Source organism: Acomys russatus, chromosome 18, assembly GCF_903995435.1.
Source record: "Acomys russatus chromosome 18, mAcoRus1.1, whole genome shotgun sequence".
Lineage (NCBI taxonomy): Eukaryota > Metazoa > Chordata > Mammalia > Rodentia > Muridae > Acomys > Acomys russatus.
Window position 1 is genome coordinate 35,748,237 of NC_067154.1, and position 22,294 is coordinate 35,770,530.

Consider the following 22,294-nt stretch of genomic DNA (forward strand, 5'->3'; position numbering starts at 1 on the left):
AAGCAAAATTGTCTAAATGTTTTTTGACTCATTATACTGCCAAGTAACTGCTATCTGAATTAGAAAAAAAATATTTTTGTCCTTTTTGGGGGGAAGGGAATGCATGCTCCTGTGGGCATATAGGCTTCTCCAGACTTAATTCTGAGCAATGCATCATTTAAGAAATCCCCAGAACACCTCTGTCATGTCCTTCTTAAAGTCTGTCCAAAGATCTTAAACTTTCAGGACTACTATACATGATTTTACATGGATCAATCAGTGTTTTTAGTTGTATTGATAAGAAAAATAAAGAAAAAAACCTTCATGTAATTTTCAAGCAATGAATGTTATAATTATGATCTTTTAAGAGTAAAATATAATGATAACAACAGTAAAACTGCTCTGTGCATGTTTACAGTTACTCTAATTATGTGAAAGAACATGAGGCGACGTTGATGCTCACCAATAAAAGAATGTTAGGAAGCTAAAGTAAATGAGGACATTTGATTTCCTGCAGTGTAAGAAAATGTGCAGATGGCACACCAGATAAACCCAGAATTGGATTAGAAATGAGATTTACTGGATTTATAACATGTTACTATAAAAAGGAAGACACAGGATAATCAGTGATTAAGTTCTCATTTAAAAACAATAATAATAGTGGTGTGGTATACTGGATGAAAGTGGAGTAAGATCGATTTCATGCAAATTAAATAACAAATACAAAGGTACCAATAAAATAGACTTGTTTTGTATGATACCCATGCATTTACCAAAAATAGATTATTTTTGTATTTACATAAAATATTACATATAATCAAAACAAGAGTTCTCCTATGAAACTTTATTGTGCACATACACACATCGTTTCCCAAATCACTGTGAAGTCTTCAACATAGAAATTCGTAAACTGGAGCACACACATGGTTAAGATAAATAGTTACTCTAGATTTGAGTCCTTTGCACAGTATGAAAAATAACTACAGAGTCCATGTCAGAGATAGCTGCTGATCCCCTTATTAGGGGACACACATGAGGGCTAAGCTGCCTATTAGCTACATATGTGTGGGTGGAGGACCTACCTCCAGTATATGCAAGGTCCTTGATTGGTGCTTCAATCTCTGCATGTCCCCCATGGGCCCTGGTTAGTTGACTGTTTTGGTAATCTTGTGGTGCGATCTCAGAAAACTGAGAATAAGGCTTCCTCAAGATCCATCTATTCCTCTCCTTGGAATATATCCATAAGATGCTCCAGCAAACAACAAGGACATATGCTCAACCATTTTCATAGTGGCCTTATTCATAATAACCAGAACCTGGAAACAGCCTAAGTGTCCTTCAGTTGAAATGGATAAAGAAACTGTAGCATATTTACACTGTGGAATACTACTCAGCTATTAAAAACAAAGAATTCCAGAAATTTGTGGACAAATAGATTAAACTAGAAATGTTCATAATGAGTGAGTTAACACAAAAAACAGAAAGATTCAAAAGTCATATACTCACTTATATCTGGACACTGGCCCAAGGGGCATGTTCCATGAAAGTCTTCACATACCAGGAAAGTGGGACAGAGGGGAGGACATCCTATTGGGACTCTAGGTGAGATAAGCATGGGAAAATGGGGAAATAGAATGATCCAAAGGGTCCTAGAAACCTACAAGGAGAACATTATGATGGGCAGATCTGAGCCCAGGGGTTCTGCTTAAACTATGGTACCAGCCAAATGCAATACATGCAGTAAACATTGAACCCGTACATAGATCTAGCCAATGGACAGGACATTCTCTACAGTTGAGTGGAGAGTGGGAACTGACTTTTACATGAACTCTGGTGCCCCATATTTGACCATGTCCCCTGGATGGAGAGGCCTTGTGGCACTCAGAGAAAGGATATCAGGCTTCTAAGAAGAGACTTGATACCCTATGAGCATATACAGGTGGAGGAGGTCCCCCTCAGTCACAGCCATAGGGAAGGGAAGTAAGGAGAAAATGGGAGGGAGGGAAGAAAGGGAGGATAAAGGGGATGGGATAACAATTGACATGTAATATGAATAAATTAATAAAATATATAAAAAATGAAAAGATGTTTTTAACTAATTAACTTATTGGAAGTAAAACCACTATTAAAACCTATAGAAAAGTAACCTTGTGATTTTATACCATATATTTTGTTACATAAAATTTAGTATGATAGTTAACAGTATTTAAAAATTGCTAAGCATTGAATTAACATAATGCCAGTAAAAGTTAACACTTGTCTACTGTTGATATCAAATTTCTGTCTGTCCCATGGTTTCATCATAAAACTTACACCTTGCTAGAAAAGAATACCCCATCAGTATATGAGAAAAACCTAGTTGTTTATAGTTGTCTGTGTCTTGATCAAAACTACCACGATCATGACTTTTATGTTTTTAAAAACATTACTTAGGGTATCAAGTCTCTTCTTGGTAACCTGCTAGCCTTCCTCTGAGTGCCACCAGGTCTCCCACTCCGGGGGACATGGTCAAATGTGAGGCACCAGAGTACGTGAGAAAGTCATATCCCACTCTCCACTCAATTGTGGAGAATGTTCTGACCATTGGCTAGATCTGGGTAGGGGTTTAAACTTTACTGCCTGTATTATCCCTGTCTGGTGCCTTAGTTTGAGCTGGACCCCTGGGCCCATATCTGCCTATCATAGTGTTCTACTTGTAGGTTTCTAGGGCCTTCTGGATCCTTCTACTTTGTTATTCTCCCATGCTTCTTTCATTTAGAGTTCCAATAGGATGTCCTCCCCTCTGTCTCAGTTTCCTGGTAAGTGAAGGCTTTCGTGGCATATACAGGGGGAGGTAATCCCCCTCAGGAACAGTCATAGGGGAGGGGAATAATGGGAAAATGGGAGGGAGGAAGACTGGGAGGATACAAGGGATGGGATAAACATTGAGATGTAACAAGAATAAATTAATAAAAAAAAATTAAAAAAATAAAAACATTACTTAAAGAAGGAAAGTTTAAATCTGGGTAAATATGTAAAATAGTCTTAATTGTGCTGTTTTTCTAAGTTCCCTACTCATATTTATCATAGAATTCAGTAATTCATAAAAGAAAAAGTATAGAGATATGTAAAGAAAGAACTAAAGTTATTAATGGTAAGCCAAGAAAACTGGCAACTTGAGACATATAATTGTATAGTATAGCAACAGAGAGTTGGAAATGTAGATAGAAAAGAGACCACAAGCCTGTAACCATAATTTAATCTAAATCTGTGTTCTCTAATCAGATATGGTCCAGTAGCATCATCATCATATAGAAGAAATGATTACTAGGGTAGTTTATTTTCTTTTATATTTTTCATACTGAGTCTGATTAAAGAAATATACCTAAGGACTTTCTTTATGCAATGATATTTTTCTATATTAGCTATAACTACATTTATTATCTTCAGTGAGTTCCTACATTCTTATTTTATGTACTATACTTACACTTTAAACTTTTAAACACCTTAAAATATTGAATATCCTCTTAAACATATGTACATATTTAGTCCAGTTACTCTATGTGATGGAAGACACTCCACAGTTTTTACTCTCTACATATTTACGAATTTCTGTCCACATTCTTTTTTTCTCCTTGTCCCTCAGCTTAGAACATTGCCGAACCTTTCTGACACTTTGAACTTGTACTTGATGTTCTTTTTGCCAAAAATAGTCAAGGTGTCCTTTTACGTTCTAAATTTCCATTTAAAGTATAGATAAATAAAGTATTGGAATACAATTCTCATTAAGAGGATTTTCATGTTCTTTTCCTAATAGTCACTATGTGAGATGATATATATGAAGAAGGTAATAAACACTGTGGTAACTCTTTTAATAACTACATTTTCTTACACCCTTATTCTAAAAACCTGAGTTATGCAAAATAAAGTTAATTTTAAAATATAATTTTAGTAATTTCACATGACTTCTCAATCAGTATTCTAAATTTTTCATTTACATATTCGTAGTTGAATTAGAGATGCATAACTTTGGAAATTTTAAAATATTTAAATGCAAATTTTACAATATATGTGTATTAGACACATGTAGAGAAATGTTACATGATATGTCTTCATGAATTTTTGTCTGTATTTGCTCAAAAATATTTTAGTAAGCAATAACAATATTTAACATAAATATGGTTCTGTTGCATGTTTTGCACTCTCTTTATGTACTGTCAATTTATTTAGGGCTCTATATCTCTTCTTTCACAAAACTTACATTTTAAGGAATCATTCTTAAAGTAATCTAAATTTTAAAGTTAATATGTTGATTAATTTTAAATTGCACACCTTTGATTTTATGCATTATAAAATTTACACAATTTTAAGTTCTACGCCTTTAATTTTATACATTATAAAAATTGTTTTCTAAGTTTTATTTTAAGCTATTTTTATTTATAAGAACTACTTGAACTAGCTGTTTTGTTCTTAGTCATCCAAAGACTGTTAATTTTTAACTCTAATGTTTTATTAGAAATATTAAATTCAAAGTTGGTTTGACTTTTTATTACATTTTTTTATGTGTGTGTGTTTGTGTGTGTGTGTGTATTTGTGTGTGTGTGTGTGTGTGTGTGTGTGTGTGTGCATGCATACGTGCGTGTGAGTGTACATGGTAAACCACGCATGGTAGTAAGAGCAAAACTTGGGAGAGTTAGTTTTCTCGACCTATCATATAGGTTCTAGCGATTGAATGCACGCTGTTAGGATTGTCACGTACATGTAAATAATGATGAATTGTATCTGAAGCCTAAAACAATAAAGAAGGGAATTATGCTTGTAAAAATTTAAAAAGATAAATTTAGTTATTTCTCTTGGAAAGCTGGTGTATTTTATTTCTGGATTTTTTATCCCATAAATTAAAAGAAAGTTAATGCATAACTTCCTAACAAAAGAGATGCATAGGGACTTATACCAATAGTGTTTTAATCAAAGCTATTTGTAAAGTTACTTAAAACTTACATGGCCGTTTTGCAAGGACTCTTCGAAATAATTTGAGAACAAAAATGACATTACGCAGTAAGGGAGAAAACGAAGAGAAAATACTGTAGGAGCAAGATGTATTTTCTCTGTTGGTATGTAACACTATCATTCTTCTTAATTATTCTTGACATTTCACAGATTTCACTGATTCTTCACTCTGTTCCCCTAAAGAAAAAAAATTTTAAGTAGAGGACAAGTTACATTTCAGAACAAATTATTCATCATTGTCCTTCAATGAATTCAAATTTTTCTTCATTGTGCTTCTCATAAATAAGCAGATAGCACCACCTGCCTCATGAGCAGGTGCACCTGTAGCAGGGATGGGGAAACTTATCACTAAAGCCAGGTTTTGATTGCTACTTTACAAAAGGCAAAGCCAGTTACACACTGAGCATCTAACAATGAATGCTACTGAGTGAAAATTATCTTAGCTAAATTTCAACATGTTGGATTTTATGGCCTAAATATCATTAAGAGCTCTATAAAAAAAAAAAAAAAACCACTAAATAAAATAAATATTTTTCAAATTCATGTCTCTATCTTTATTCCTTTACAAACTTCTAAGGAAACCAGCTACATTTACTGCTATTTTTCTTGCATTTTGCTTTTTACCCCTATTTATTTATGCTAATTTCTGAATATTGTTCTTAACGTTTATTACAATGTCCTATTATTTTTATTTGTGTTCATCTACAAAAGAAGCCAAATGCTTACTGTAAACAGGAGTCTTAAATCATGAAATGTCTTCTACTAGTTAGTTTGCTATTATTTTTATCTGATTATACATGTTCTCTTGTAGCACAGGCATTACTGGAAATCATTCTATAACCCATGATGGCCTCAAGCTAGTGATTTTCTTCTATGTCTCTCAAGTTTTGTGATAAGAACATGTAATCCTTTGGTATGGTTTTTATTTTTATGTTTTTTATTTTTGTAATTATTATTCCTCTCCTTTGATATGATTCTCAGTGTGGAAATAACAAACTGGTTCCGTATGATAGTCTTCTGGACAACTAAGAAATGTTAAATTCTTTGAACTCAATTTAGATGGAAAGAAAGCAACCACATCCATGATGTATATATGTAGTTTACAGTGTTGCATATTATATAGAAATAGGTGTTTTTTTATCCACTTGTTTGAAAAGGAAATTTAAAAAAATCAAAAGTCAATAACCAGACAGTAGCTACCTACAGTTGTGTTAATATGCTCTATAGAAGGCCTGGTTCCTGGCTAGTGGACGTAAATGAGGACATTGTGTGGTTTTTATTTGTACTAATCTACCTCACTGTAGTGTATTTAGAAAGCTAAATTTTATAGCAAAAAGCTATAACACGTCTTGCTTAACAATAACAATTGGAAATAAGTAATTTCTAACTGTTTTATTGATTATTTAATGTTAGATGGGAACTGACATAAGGTATTTTGGAAAATTATACCTCTCCATTTTCTTGTCCCACAAACCTGAGGTTTTGTGCTAATTACCAATTATGTTTTTTTTTCTGATTATGAATTCATGAATTGGAAAAACAGCCACTGAGTATATTACAAAATACATACTTATATACTAATTTGGACAATATTTTATTTATTATTTGTCTTTTGCTTTAACCTAACAAAAATTAATTCTCATTCTCCATGTGTTAGTAGATTTTTTTTGATATCAATATACTTAAGTATTCTACTTGGCATCATAGATAAATGACTTATATATAAAACCACATAAGTTGTGTAGGATTAAAAAATTTTGGTTTAAGTATCCTTTAAGTCTGTGGAACTGGGAAAGCAATAGTGGTATCTCTAGGTTTGTTGTGCAGCCTTTAATATTTTAATCATACTGAGAACAAAAAATGAGTTAGATACATAAGCGTCACTACCCATTTTCCTCTCTCTCTCTGTCTCCCAATTTTTCTATTTTTCTTACTTCCTTTCTTTTTTTTAAAGTATGATAGTGTATAACTCTAGGAGGCAGCTTTAAACTGTAAAGAGCAACCATATTTCCTCATCAACTATGCCACATTTCTTAATTACATCCATTCCATGTAACAATATGGAATACTATTGTCAGCTTAATTTGTCTCAGAAAACTCATCTTACAATGGCCTCTAACATTTCCAGGTGTGACAAACATGACAAACCTCTTTAGAACATTTTGATGCTGGGCTTCCTCTCTCTACCATTTTCCCCAGTATACATGATAATTGGTGAGATATCTGGGTTATACACTGTAGCATAATCATCTAATCACATAAAACAGTCCCTAGAATGAGAAGTTTCTTAATATTTTAAACACTTCATTCACTGCGTGGAAAGACCATTTTGAAATATCATTTGATTAAGTCACAAATTTTCTGTGATTTTACCAAGCAGGTTTACCCTGTTTAATGATGTGTCTTGCCAAGTTGTTAAACACTATCGCAGGTCAATGCTTCCAAATCAATACTTACTTCTTAATCACAAACCTCAGAACTCAATCCTGCACATATTCCTGCTTTCTTGTGCTGCAGAATAAATTTTATTTAGGTATTATGATTAGTATTTTTTTATTTTAGTATGTAAGAATGAAGGATTGAGTAGTTTTATTAGTGATTCTATAAAAAAGATCATGCACAGACATGCACACTTTTCTCTAGTCTGACTTTGTTTGCCTATTCAGAACTAAGACATTATGCTTTTAGGAAGTTTTGCTAAAGTTTTTAGCAAATATTTACTTATTAACCATGGATTTATAACATTCAGAATACTATTTTTTACACGTTTTTTCTTTTTTTAAATTTTATTTTATTAATTTATTCATATTACATCTCAATGGTTATCCTCTCTCTTGTGTCCTCCCATTCCTCCCTCCCTCCCATTTTCCCCTTACTCCCCTCCCCTATGGCTGTGACTGAGGGGGACTTTTTCCCCCTGTATATGCTTATAGGGTATCAAGTCTCTTCTTGGTAGCCTGCTATCCTTCTTCTGAGTGCCCCCAGGTCTCCCCATTCAGGGGACATGGTCAAATATGAGGCATTAGAGTACATGTGCAAGTCAGACCACACTCTCCACTCAACTGTGGAGAATGTCCTGTCCATTGGCTAGATCTGGGTAGGGGTTTCACGTTTTTTAATAGTTTTTTTTTCTATTTTAAAACTGACTAGGACATTTATATGGTAAGAAATAGCTCAAAGTTTTAGTATCCTCCCTCACTATTATCATTATTGTATATGTGTAATATAATCCCAGTTTTGGCTAAGAAATGAAAATGAGAGGCAGAAATAATTTATAAATAAAAAGGTGAATGCATTGTTTGCCTGTGTTTTTAATTACAAGAAATCCTTTAAGAATTATCTTGAGGGCACAGCCTTAAAGCAGCACACACAGGTGGTCTAATCTAAGAATGTGGAGGAAGGGTACACACTGTCCAACAGCAGGACAGGTTTCCGCTAGTGATAATCAGGAGCTTGGTATCTGAGACTGAACTGTGGGCAATGTCACTCCAGACTGGGGCTGCTAGCCCAGGAAAAACACAGGAAAATGGGTCCTGAGAAAGCTTCAGAGTCTGGAAACCACTGGAGCATGAGCAAAAAACCAAAACTCTGAGCCACAGGTATTTGCCTCAAATGCGCTTCCTATCTTCCTCCCTGACCACCTGCAAGCCTGCTGGCCCAGGGGGAATGGAGAGTTTAGATCAGGCACACTAGCCATTGGAGAGACCCAGGGTACACACAAGGTCTCAGGCTGCTGCAATAACACCTCCAGCCACAGTTTTAAAGCTTCCAAATACCAAGCAGGTGTACCTGTGTGGGTGTCACACCTGCCTACCCTCTGTCTCCCTCTGGATACTCTGTGGGCCAGTTGGCCCAGCAGAACAGAGAGCATGATTAGGGTCCCAATGTCAAAGACAGCAAGATGACGAGAGGTCAATGCAAAACAATAAACAACAAAAACCAAAAACAAAACAAAACAAAACAAAAAAAAAAACAAACAAAAAAACATGGCATCTCCAGATCCCAACTATCCCAATAAAAATCAACCCTGAGAACTCAAACACAATTGAAATACAAGAAAATGACCTCCAATCCATAGTAATAAGGATGATAATGGAGGAAACTAATAAGATCAGAAAACAAATGCAGGACGATGCAGCCAAACAGATTGGAGATATTAAAGAGATCTATAAGAGGCACTGGAAAAATCCAGGAAAAAACAAACAACCACATGAAGGAAATCAATAAAACAGTTTAAGATCTGAAGGCCCATAGAAAGTCACAGGAAGAAACTCAAGAAAACACAAGCAGATGAAGGAAATCAATAAAATGGTTCAAGATCTGAAGACAATAATGGAAACAATGATAAAAACACATACAGAAGAAAGACAGGAACAAGTGAACATATAGAAGCATGCACGTAATACAGACCTAAGCTTCTCTCACAGAATTCAAGAGATGGAGGAACGAATCACGGCAGTAGAAGATCCTATGGTAGAACTTGTAACAACTATTAAAGAAAATGCTAATTCTGAAAAATTCCTGACACAAAACATCCAAGAATTAAAGGACACCACGAAAAGACAAATCTGAGGATAATAGGAACTTAGGAAAGAGAAGATGCCAGATGCAAGGACCAGAAAATATCTTCAACAAATTCACAGAAGAAAATTTCTCCAATCTAAGGAAGGAGGTGCAAAAAAACACACAAGACGCCTATAGAACATCAAATAGAATAGACCAGAACATAAAATCCTTATGCCACATATTAATCAAGATGCAAAATACACAGAATAAAGAAAAATATTAAAAACAGCAAGGGAAAAGGGCCAAATAACATTTAATGGCAAACCTATCAAAATTACACCCAACTTCTCACTTGACACCATAAAAGTCAGAAGGGTCTGGACAGAGGTCCTCCAAGCCCTAAGAGGCCACAGGTTCCAGGCAAGACTACTCTACCTATTAAAACTCAATAACTATTGATGAGGAAGACAAGATATTTCATGATAAAAACAAATTCACAGTTCCTAACTGCTAATCTGGCCTTACAGAAACTAATAGAAGTAAAACTCCAAACCAAAGTGACAAATTACAACTGACACCACATGGGGATTAGATAATTATACCATCACAAAAACATAACCACATAAGTACTCTACTGCAACCAACATCAAAATCAAGGGACTTAACAGTCACTGGTCACTAATATCTCTTAATATTAATGGTTTCAATTCTCTAATAAAAAGACACAGATTAATCAAATGGATGCATAAAAAAGACCCAACATTCTTCTGCATTCACAAAACATATCTCAGCCACAAGGATAGACCTTAAATCAGGGTAAAAGAATGGGAAAAAGTATTCCAAGCAAATGGACACAAGAAGCAAACTGGTGTAGCCATTTTAATATCTAATAAATAAGATTTTACACCAAAACTCATCAAAAGAGATGAGGAAGGACACTTCATACTCATCAAAGGTAAAGTCAAGAAAGATGGCATCACAATTCTGAACATCTGTGTTCCAAATACAAGGACACCCACATTTGTAAAAGACCTATTAACAAAGCTTAAACCATGCATCAATCACCACAGAAGAATAGTGGGAGACTTCAACACCCCACTTACACTGAAGGATAGGTCATTGAAACAGAACCCAAACCAAGAAGTAACAACATTAACCAACATCATGAATCAAATGGATCTAATAGAAGTCTACAGAATTTTTCACCCAAACACAAAGGATTATACCTTCTTCTCAGCACCCTATGGAACCTTCTTTAAATTTTATTACATAATAGGTCACAAACCAAGCCTCAACAGATTCAAGAAGATTAAAATAATACCATGTATCCTATCAGATCACCATGGTCTAAGGCTAGACTTCAACACAAACAGAAATAACAAAAATCATACACACATATGGAAACTAAACAACTCTGTACTTGATGACACCTCAGTCAGGGTAGAAATAAAGAAATAGAAGACTTCTTGCAATTCAATAAAAATGAAGGAACAACATACCCAAATTTGTGGGACACATTGAAGGCAGTGCTAAGAGGAAAATTCATAGCACTTAGTGCCTTTAAGAAGAAAGTGCAAACAGCTTACATAAGCAACTTAATGAAACAGCTAGATACTCTTGAAAAAAAAGAAGCAGAAGCACCCAAGAGGAGGAGATGTCTGGAAATAATGAAACTCAAGGCTGAAATCAATAAATTAGAAATAAAGAGAACAATGCAAAGAATCAACAAAACCAGGGGCTGGTCCTTTGAGAAAATCAACAAGATAGACAAACCGTTAGCTAAACTAACTAAAAGGCAGAGAGACACTATCAAAATAAACAAAATCAGAAATGAAAAGGGAGACATAACAGACACTAAAGAAACACAAAGAATCAAAAGATCATATTTTAAAGGCATATATGCCACAAAATTTGAAAATCTAAAGGAAATGGACAATTTTCTTGACTGATTCCACATGCCAAAACTGAGTAAAGAACAGATAAACAAATTAAATAGTGCTATTTCTCCTATACAAACAGAGCAATGATTGCATTGATAGCCTCCCTACCAAAAAAATCCCAGGGCCAGATGGTAGAATTCTACCGGACCTTCAAAGAACAGCTAATACCGATACTCTTCAAGTTACTTCAAAAGATAGAATTGGAAGGAATTCTACCAAATTCATTCTATGAGGCCACAGTCACATTGATACCTAACCCCAACATATTCCAACAACAAAAAAAGAGAACTTCAGACCAATTTCTCTTATGAACATTGGCACAAAAATATTCAATAAAATACAAAACAAATATAAGAACATATCAAAAACATATTCACCATGACAAGGTTGGCTTCATTCCTGGCATGCAGGGATGGTTTAATATATGGTAATCCATCGGTATCATCCACCATATAAACAAACTGAAAGAAAAAAAAAAAACACATAATCATCTCCTAAGATGGAGAAAAGGCATTTGACAAAATCCAATACCCTTTCATGTTCAAAGTTTTAGAGTGATCGGGAATACAAGGCACATACTTAAACATAATAAAGTCTACAGCAAGACAATAGCCAGCCAACATCATATAAAATGGAGAGATACTCAAGGAAATTCCTCTAAAATTGGGGACCAGACAAGGCTGTCCACTCTCTCCATATCTCTTCAATACAGTACACGAAGTTCTAGCCAGAGCAATAAGACAACAAAAGGAGATCAACTGTATCCGAATGGGAAAGGAGGAAGTCAAATTATCCATATTTTGTGCTGATATGATAGTGTACATAAATGACCCCCAAAATTCCACTAGAGAACTCCTACAGCTGAAAACACCTTCAGCATTGGCTGGATACAAAATTAATTCAAAAAAGTCAGTAGCCTTCCTATATACAAATGACAAACATGCAGAGGAAGAAATTAGGAAAACTACACCCTTCACGATAGCCACAGACAATATAAAATAACTAGGAGTAACTCTAACCAATCAAGTGAAGAACTTGTTTGAAAAAACTTTAAATCTCTTTAGAAAGAGATTGAAAAAGACATCAGAAGATGGAGGGACATCCTTTGTTCCTGGATCAAGAGAATTAACATAAAATGGCCATCTTACCAAAAGCAATTTATGGATTCAATGCAATCCCAATCAAAATACCTACACAATTATTTAAGGATATTGAAAGATCAATTCTCAACTTCATATGAAAAAACAAAAAAACCCAGAATAGCAAAAGTAATAATATACCATAAAAGATCCTCCAAAGGAATCTCCATACCCAATCTCAAGCTGTACTATATAGCAACAATAATTAAAATTGCATGGCACTGGCACAGCAATAGGCTGGTGGATCAATGGAATCAAATCAAAGACCCAGTAATGAATCTACACATATGTGGTCACTTGATTTTTGACAAAGATGCCAAATCTATACAGTGGAAAAAGGATAGCCTATTCAACAAATGGTGCTAGTCTAACTGGATGGATACATGTACAAAAATGCAATTGGACCCATATTTGTCATAATGCACAAAACTGAAGTCCACGTGAATTAAAGACCTCAACATAAAACCAAAGACACTAAAGAACCAAAGAAAAAGTGGAGAAGAACCTGGAACGCATTGGCATAGAAGACTACTTCTTGAACAGAACACCAACAGCCCAGGCCTTAAGGTCAACAATTAATAAATGGGACTTCATGAAGCTGAAAAACTTCTGTAAAGCAGGAGACACTGTCAACAAAACAAAGTGACAGCCTACAGACTGGGAAAAGATCTTCATCAACCCCACATCTGACAAATGTCTAATATCCAAAATATATAAAGAATTGAAGAAATTAAACACCACCAAACCAAATAATCCAATTGAGAAATGGGGCTTGGAACTAAACAGAGGATTCTCAACAGAGGAATATCAAATGGCTGAGAAACACTTAAAGAAATGCTCAGCCTCCTTAGTCGTCAGGGAAATGCACATCGAAACAACTCTGAGATTCCATCTTACACCCATCAGAATGGCTAAGATAAAAAATTCAAGTGACACCACATGCTGGCGAGGATGTGGGAAGAGAGGAACACTCCTTCATTGCTGGTGGGAATGCAAGCTAGTACAACCACTTTGGAAATCTATCTGGCACTATCACAGAAAACTGGGAATAGGGCTTCCTCTAGACCCAGCTATTCAAATCCTTGGAATATACACAGAAGGTGCACCAGCACACAAGGACATATGTTCAACCATGTTCATAGCAGCCTTCTTCTTAATAGCCAGAACATGAAAACAGCCTACGTGTCCCTCAGTAGAAGAATGCATTAAGAAACTGTGGTACATTTACACTATGGAATACTACTCAGGTATTAAATACAAGGAAATCCTGAAATTTTTGGAAAAATGGGTTGAAATAGAAATGATCATAATGGATGAGTTAACCCAGAAGCAGAGAGACCTAAATGGTATATACTCACTTATAACTGGACATTAGCCCAAAGGGCATGCCCCATGAAAGTCTTAACTTACCAGGAAAGTGAGATAGAGGTAAGAACATCCTATTGGGACTCTAGGTGAGAGAAGGAAGGGAAAATGGGGAAATAGAAAGACCCAGAGGGTCCTAGAAACCTACAAGTAGATCATTATGATGGGCAGATCTGGGCCCTGAGATTCTGCCCAAAGTATGGCACCAACCAAGGACAATACATGCAGTCAGCATCAAACCCACACCCAGATCTATCCAAGAGACAGGACATTCTCCACAGTTAAGTAGAGAGTGGGGACTGACTTTCACATGAACTCTGATGCCCCATATTTGACCATGTCCCCTTGATTGGGAGGCCTAGTGGCACTCAGAGGAAGGGTAGCAGGCTACCAAGAAGAGACATGATACCCTAGGATTATATTCAGGGGGAAGAGGTCCCCGTCAGTCACAGTCATGGAGAAGCGAATAGGGTGAAAGTGGGAGGAAGGGAGGAATGGGAGGATACATGGGATGGGATAACAATTGAGGTGTAATATGAATGAATTAATAAAAATTATAATGCAAAAAAAAGATTATCTTGAGCGTTTACAGCGATATCTTGGTGGTAGGAATGCATACTCCTGTTGCAGAGGGCCTGAGATTGGTTTCCAATCTGGGATGGCTTGCAATGTTCTCTATCTCTGTCTACATTGGATCTAACACCTTCTTCTTCTTCTTCTTCTTCTTCTTCTTCTTCTTCTTCTTCTTCTTCTCTTTCTTCTTTCTGTCTTCTTCTTCTTCTTCTTCTTCTTCTTCTTCTTCTTCTTCTTCTTCTTCTTCTTCTTCTTTTAAATCTTTACATTTTATTAATTTATTCATATTACAACTCAATTGTTATCCCATCACTTGTATCCTCCCATTCCTCCCTCCTTCTTACTTTCACCCTATTCCATTCCCCTAGGTCTATAACCAAGGGGGCTTCCTTCCCCACTATATTGTTATAGGATATCAAGTCTCATTTTGGGAGTCTGCTTATTCTTTCTTTGAGTGCTAAAAGGCCTCTACACCAAGGGGAGATGGTCAAATATGGGGCACCAAAGTTCATGTCAGAGTCAGCCTCCACTCTCAATATCACTGTGGAGAATGTCCTGTCCATTGGGTAGATCAGAGTAGGGGTTCGATGTTTACTACTTGTATTGTCCTTGGTTAGCCAACACCTTCTTCGATTCTTCATTAACATCTACACTCACATTCATGTATATAAAGATATATAATTTAAAGTCAATCTTTTTTTTAAATCGAATAGTTTTATGCTGATATTATTTTAACAGAAAATAAAGTGAATTGTGTGGCTATTGTATCTATCCCAAATGAAACATGAATGTACTGCTTTTTGTAAACATTAAAATAAAATCAATAGGCATGCCATATTGTGTTACAAGTTTCTCAATTCTTTGAACAATTTACTTACTATATTTATATTAGAACAACTATTTTATATACCTATGTTTGCCTGCTTAACATAACTTTCCACACAAATATACATTAAAATACAATGAGCATGGACACTCACACAAAAAATATTTTATAAAATAAGACAATCATTTCAATATATTATGTGTTATATTTTATATATTATATATTTTATTACAAACACGTATGTAATTTTATAACTATACTTACCAATATCATGAAAAATAATTTGTGTATTTCCTGTAGATATATTAAAATACAAGCAAAATAAACATAATTGCTTCTATAGATATTTGTCTTTTGTAAGTATCTCTCTTTGATTTCATTACAAATTGTGCCTTATAATAATAATTTTATAATTACTTTTCATGAATAATATGTATGAATATATATACAACAAAACAAACAAACAAACAAAAAGCCGAAAATAAAAAAACAACCAACTTACTAAACAAACAATAACAAAAATAAAAAGAAAATAGAAAAACACCAAAAAAGAAGCAACAAACTGAGAGTTTTTTTTAGGCTTGTGGATCAAGTTCAAAAATTCAAGTCTGAAACGAAAAATAGATGGCCAATATGTTAAAATGTGAAGGACATTTTGCTACATCACCTAGTGTTCAATTTTCTTAGTGCCCAGCATTGACCCAACAGTAGTGAGGTGAGTTAGATAGAATTGCCTGATGTCAGTCACAGGGAACAGCTTGATTGCTCAGCCATCCTTTACAATCACCCAGTGAACCAGGTAGAGGTGAAATAGTGTATACAGCAAAGTCATGAAGATTGATGGCACCCAGCTGCTTCCAAAGGTACCCTATTCTGCATGCAAACCACTTGACACATGAACTGATGGAAAACAAAGAGTGTTTGCACAGGAAAAGTGCTTCAGCAAGCTTAATTTCCATAGCCATTTACACAGCAAAAGCAAGATCTAATAGGTCCCTGAGAAATCAGCAAAGCCATGATAAGAATTCAAAGCCACAAACTAAATAAAAAGAGATTATTAGCTACATTGCAGTAGGCAAACAGTTCAGACTCAAGTGATCAATACTTGACAAGAGACATGCCACAAACTTCATGTATAGGTCAGACTCACATGCTGTCTTTTAAATAAATCGACTGACTCTTGGACAAGGCACATAAAATGTCACTTTTTATCTCTCAGTTGATATTTTCTTCCCAGGATGGGGGGGTCTCCATTCACCTCTCTGAGTGATTTGATCGAAAAGATAGTCACTCCTGATATAAGGTTTAAAGGGAAGAACTGCAATCAAGTGGAAATTTTTGTCAGTACCTTAATCTCTGATTTGTAGAAGATTTTGCTTTGGGATATTTGGTATGTCTGAGGATTGCCACCAAAGAGCCCTTCTGTTCTTTAATGGTGGCACTAAATCTTAACAAACGTGAGCATGAAAACTATTGTGCTGCTCTTGTGAGGCATATATCAAAGTTATATTTTTTCTAGCTTGGAAAGGCAGTTGAATCATGCATGCTCTTTATGGAGCTCTGATCAGGCTGATAAAGGCAGTTCAGCTTCAATAAATGCTTTTTAAGTGAATGTTTTGGAATGTGAATAGGAAATTCAAAGCTCAAACTGTTGCCAAACTGCTCCCACAGCACTTTGATCACTTTGTTTCTGACATTTTGTTGAAAATGTCTTGTTTTCATTAAAATGTTGGCATCTAGAGACCAGGAAAGTTAACGGTAGTCACTGAAAATATAATATACAGTAAATCATGGAATGACATGACTTATTAAGTACTTTGTATACATTCTTTAAAGAGAAATCATTTCCCTGTGGGAAACACAGTATTGCACTTGTCTGTGAAAAGTTCATATTGTTAAAAGAAAGACAAGTACAAAAGATAAATCAAACAGTAGCCTATTGCCTAAGGCAAAAGAAAACGAAGTTATATCATTTTCCTTTTCCTTATCCTTCGATAAAAATCCTATAACATAAAATGTTTTTATATATGCTCATAAAAATCATGCATACCATACTGATTTGAAACTAAGATGACAGAATATATCTCTAACATGAAGGACAAAAAGTATAAGTGTTATGACACTCTCACATTTTGCATATAAGAGAGAGTGCTTCTTCAATTAGCAAATCCCAGGTTTCTGGCCACAAATGTCACAGTGTCAAGTGTATAGCTTCTGTAATTGAGAAAGTTGCCTTATCAGAAAGTGGAATAATTGTGGAAATAAAACGACAGTGACTTAAAATTTTTCCCAGAGACCCATTATTATAAAATTGGTATTTTTTTTAAGTCTCTAAGTATTTATTAACTAACTTATTTATTCACTTTATATCCTGGTCATAGCCCCATTCCTCCTCACCTTTTCCCAGCGCCACCTTTTCTCCCTCTTCCTTATTTGTCTTCCCTATTCCTCAGAAAATGGGGCCCCACTTCCAATCTACCCCAGCTCATCAGGCTGCATCAGGACTGAGTGTATCCTCTTACTCTGTCACTTGGCTAGAGAGTTCCACTAGTAGGAAGTGGGAAGTGATAAAAAAAAAAAAAAACAAAACAAAACAAAACAGGCAACAGAGTCCAGCACCCTTTACTGGAGGACCCACATGAAACCTGAGCCACCACAGAACAAGAACACTTGGTCAACTATGTTTACAGCAGCTTTATTCATAATAGTCAGCATGTGGAAACAACTTAGATGTCCTTCAAATGAACAATAGAAAAAGAAATGGTGGTGTACTTACACAATGGAATATTACTCAGCTATTAAGAACAAGGAAATCCTGAAATTTGTTACAAATGGGTAAAACTAGAAAAGATCAGTCTGAGTGAGGTAACCCAGACCCAGAAAGACACTCATCATATACATTCATTCGTGATATGATTTTGGCCATGCAGTACAGGATACACATAGTAAAACGCACAGCCTCAAAGAAGATAAGTAACAATGAGCATCCAAGATAACTATCACTCAGAAGGGAAGTAAAATATGTAATGGTAATAGTTGAAGAGAGTCATTGTTCCTTATACATCCAGGAATATTTAAAAGTTAATGTAATGATGGCTGAAAGACAAGTGCTGTGTTACATTCTTCCATATTATAATTACAACCTAATAGAATATTATCTGTAATACTAAAAATATTTTTTCAATTTTTTCTTTTAATTTTGTTGGTTACTCATGATAAACCCTAAGTTAACATATGAGTTTCCAGTAATTTTCATTTGCTTAAACGTGTTAAGAAATGAAAGACAAAACCATGCTTCTGAAAATATTGTGATTAATAAAGATTTTATTGCAAATTGAAGGACTGAAGTAGCAAAAATACACTGAAACTAAGACAGATAGACACAAACACACATACACTCATGCATAAGCACACACTTACTTATATGCATGAATGCATACACATATATAAAAATGGATCATTTTTATTTAATAGTGAATTGACAAGGATAGTACATAGTTACATATCACAATTTACAAGTGCTTATCTGAAGGTCTTGATTAAATATTAGGAAAATGAAGATTTGACAAAAGACAAACAGGCTTATGTCTCCTAGGTCAATGTAACTGGATTACTAGTAAAATTCCATATTGGGACAAGCAATAGTAAGAAAATCAATGATATTCTTGGGAAATGAAGGCACAAGACATAATTGTTATATTATTATAAATATAATTATAGTAATTATAAATAATCACTAATAAGTATCTTAAAAAGACACAGAACCAAGGAAGAACAGCCATTAGTGCAGAATCTTTTCTTCCAGACAGTACGTTTGAAGATGGCCACTGAAAATGAGGAATAGTGGAGCCTTTACTAGACACAGAAGAAAAAGCAGGAGAAAGGCTTATTTCTCTGTGCTGTCAAAGAAATAGCACAGTGAATTATGTCACAATTAACTGAGACTCTGAAGGTCTAAAATTGACAGAAAGGTAATTTCATAATGGCAGAGGGAAGGCAATGCACCTGAAAATAATATTAATTTCTGAATTTGATTTAGAGGGTTTCCTCTATCTCCTTAGATGTAAAAAAAATAAACCTTTCCTAAAAATTATTATCATTCTATTATTGAAATATTTTTAGATCCAGTGATGGCAACATAAATCTTATATCCCATCATTTGAGAGGTTCTATAAGAGGATCAGAACTTTAAGGCCAGACAAATGTATAATAAAGTTAAATCCAGTGTGGGGGATAAGCAGAAGTAGCTTTTCCTCAATTATTTCTCTAAACTAATTTCCTAAATATAGTATCAATACAGAAACAAGTGTAGGAAAGCACGAAAATTTTTTGTTTTTAATATTTGACCCAATACGGCGGTGCTGAACACACACGTTGTTCATCAACATGATAGCAGTGACTACTCAACAACTCAAGGGCTGATCCACAAAACCTCATCTCTGGTGACTCACAGGTGAGAGAGATGCATATTTTTGGAGCACAGTTGTGTCCAACCTCTGGCCACTGGGAAAAACCCGCAAAGCCCCGGGTTCCCACAGAATTAGGCACTCAGCCTCCAAAGGCTAGTGCCCTGCATCTGGCTGGGAAGAGGCTCTGTGCACTCCTTAGTGCACACAACTAGACGGGGACAGCCAAACCACCAGTGTCTGTAAGTCATAGTTCTAAGTAGACCCCACAATCTGTATCACAAGTGGAACTGATCCTAGATTACCCAGAAAAGCCACAGAGAAAGCTGCTGGGCTTCCTAACAGCCCCTGCATACCTGAGGGACCCAAAACAACTAGCTGCGGGGGGCTACTCTTGTACCCTAGCTACTAGTGCACAGAAGTAGCTTGAAACAGCAAAATCATCAGTGTCGGTGGGTTCTAACACTAAGCAGAACCCGCATTCAGGATCACAAGCAGATTCTATCTCAGGTCATTCAGAAAAGCCATGGAGAGGGAGCTCCTGGGTTCCCTCACAGCAGTTTCCCACCTGAGGAACCCAAAGCAACTGGCTGGAGGGCTCCTCTTGCATCCTCAAGTGCTCAGAACCAGCTTAAGTCAGGAAAAACTATAGTGTAGGTGGGTTCTAGCATTGAGCAGTCACCACAGTTGTGATCACACATGGATCTGATCACACGTCTCCAAGAAAAAAACTCAGAAAGTTCTGAAGTCTAAGCAGGCACTGGGCATATGATCCAGTCAGAGACATCACAATAGGAAAAGGGCAGCATAAAAACGCAAACAACAATCCCCACGACCATTTGATACCACCAGAAACCAAACCAAGTCGTTCTGCCACGATAACAAGCCCTGGAGATACTATCTCAACTGACACAACAACAATCCCCACGACCATTTGATAGCACCAGAAAACAAACCAAGTAGTCCCACCACCATAACAAGCCCTGGAGATACTATCATCTCAACTGACACACTGGAGAAGGATTTCAAATATGAGGTTATGAAAATGATAGAAGCCTTAAAGGAGGAAAATCAACCCCAAAAACTAGAACTGGAATACACAAAGAAAGAAAAGGACAAAGCACTGGAACATACTACAATCAAACAGGAGAGAGAAATGAATAAAAAGTTTCATCAGACTTGGACAGCTTCTTGGACAACATTGTAGAAAACTTCTGATCCAATTTGGACCACCATTTCAATCTCCTACTAAGCCTAGAATCTCTCAACATTTAGAAACTAAACCACAAATGCAACTACTAAATTGCTTAACCGTTCTCTCCAATTTTGGAAGGCCCACTCCCAGGTGTTATTTGTCCCAATTGAAACTGAAGAAATCTTAAGAGAATGATGCCCCAGTCCCTCAAAGGTGGGGGCGGTTGTATAGGTTGCTGTTTGCTCACTTGATCCTCAAATGCTTATTCTCATTGGGAGGTAGTTATAAGTCATTATTGGTCTTATACAGAGAAAAAATTAGGGGAAACATAGGAATGTCTCTCTTTGCCTTTATCTTGCATTTGTAGGCAAGGAGATGGGAGCTGAAAAGAAAGAAGGGGAGATTTAGGAACATAGAGGGAGGATAGAGCAAAAACTAGATGATTGAACCTACTCCTTAACTCAAGGCCTTAATTGTTGCTTATAATGAAGATTATGTCTAATTCCTTGCTACAGAATTTAGTATATTGATACAAAACATGGGCATGTCAAATACTTGGCAGATTTTAACACAGAATATATATCCTAAGTCTAACAGATAGATATGACTCTATCGATATATGAGGTAAAATAGTTGAATAAGGTCTTTAAAAGCCTCAGAAACATACAGAATATGGCATTTGAAGTTGTTGTTACAATCCTAAATTTCTTTGACAACAAGACAAATTAACTCCTGACAACACCCAGCCGACCTCAAAGAAGATGATGAGCATCAAAGAGCCTCCTTATGGACATGGCTTCAAAGGTGGCAAAATAACCACTGGGTAAAATATCCTCATTCCCACCACAAAAAGAATCTGCCTAAAAAATGGGCAACTTAGATGCAGGGAGAGTCGACGACCGCACTCTGCCAAGTCAGGGTAAGCAAGTCCTCAATAGTTCCTGCCCTGCAAACAAGTCTGGCAGAGATACTAGGACAGAAAGCTGAAGATGAGGCTCCAGTGTTATAAAGTTTATTGGGTGACTGGTTAGGTAGTAAACTGTCTTAAGCCAATTTGTACAATTTGGAAGCTGCTAACCCACACTGCTGGATCACTCAGGAATTTAACTTTTATTCCTTCTCAAGTCTCTGAGGGGCATTGAAGACAAGATAGTATAGTTTTACAACCAAGCTTAGTTGGTTAGGGGACAAGATCATTTTAGATCAACATAAAGAAGTTAAGCTATTATTGTTGAGATAGGATAGATATTGAATCTCATTCGGAAATATAGACCCAACAAGAGAGGAGAGACACTTATTCCAAATGAGACAAATACAGATGGCCAATTCACTATGAAGGTAACACGTATAGCACTCATTATTCTCATGAGTGTCAC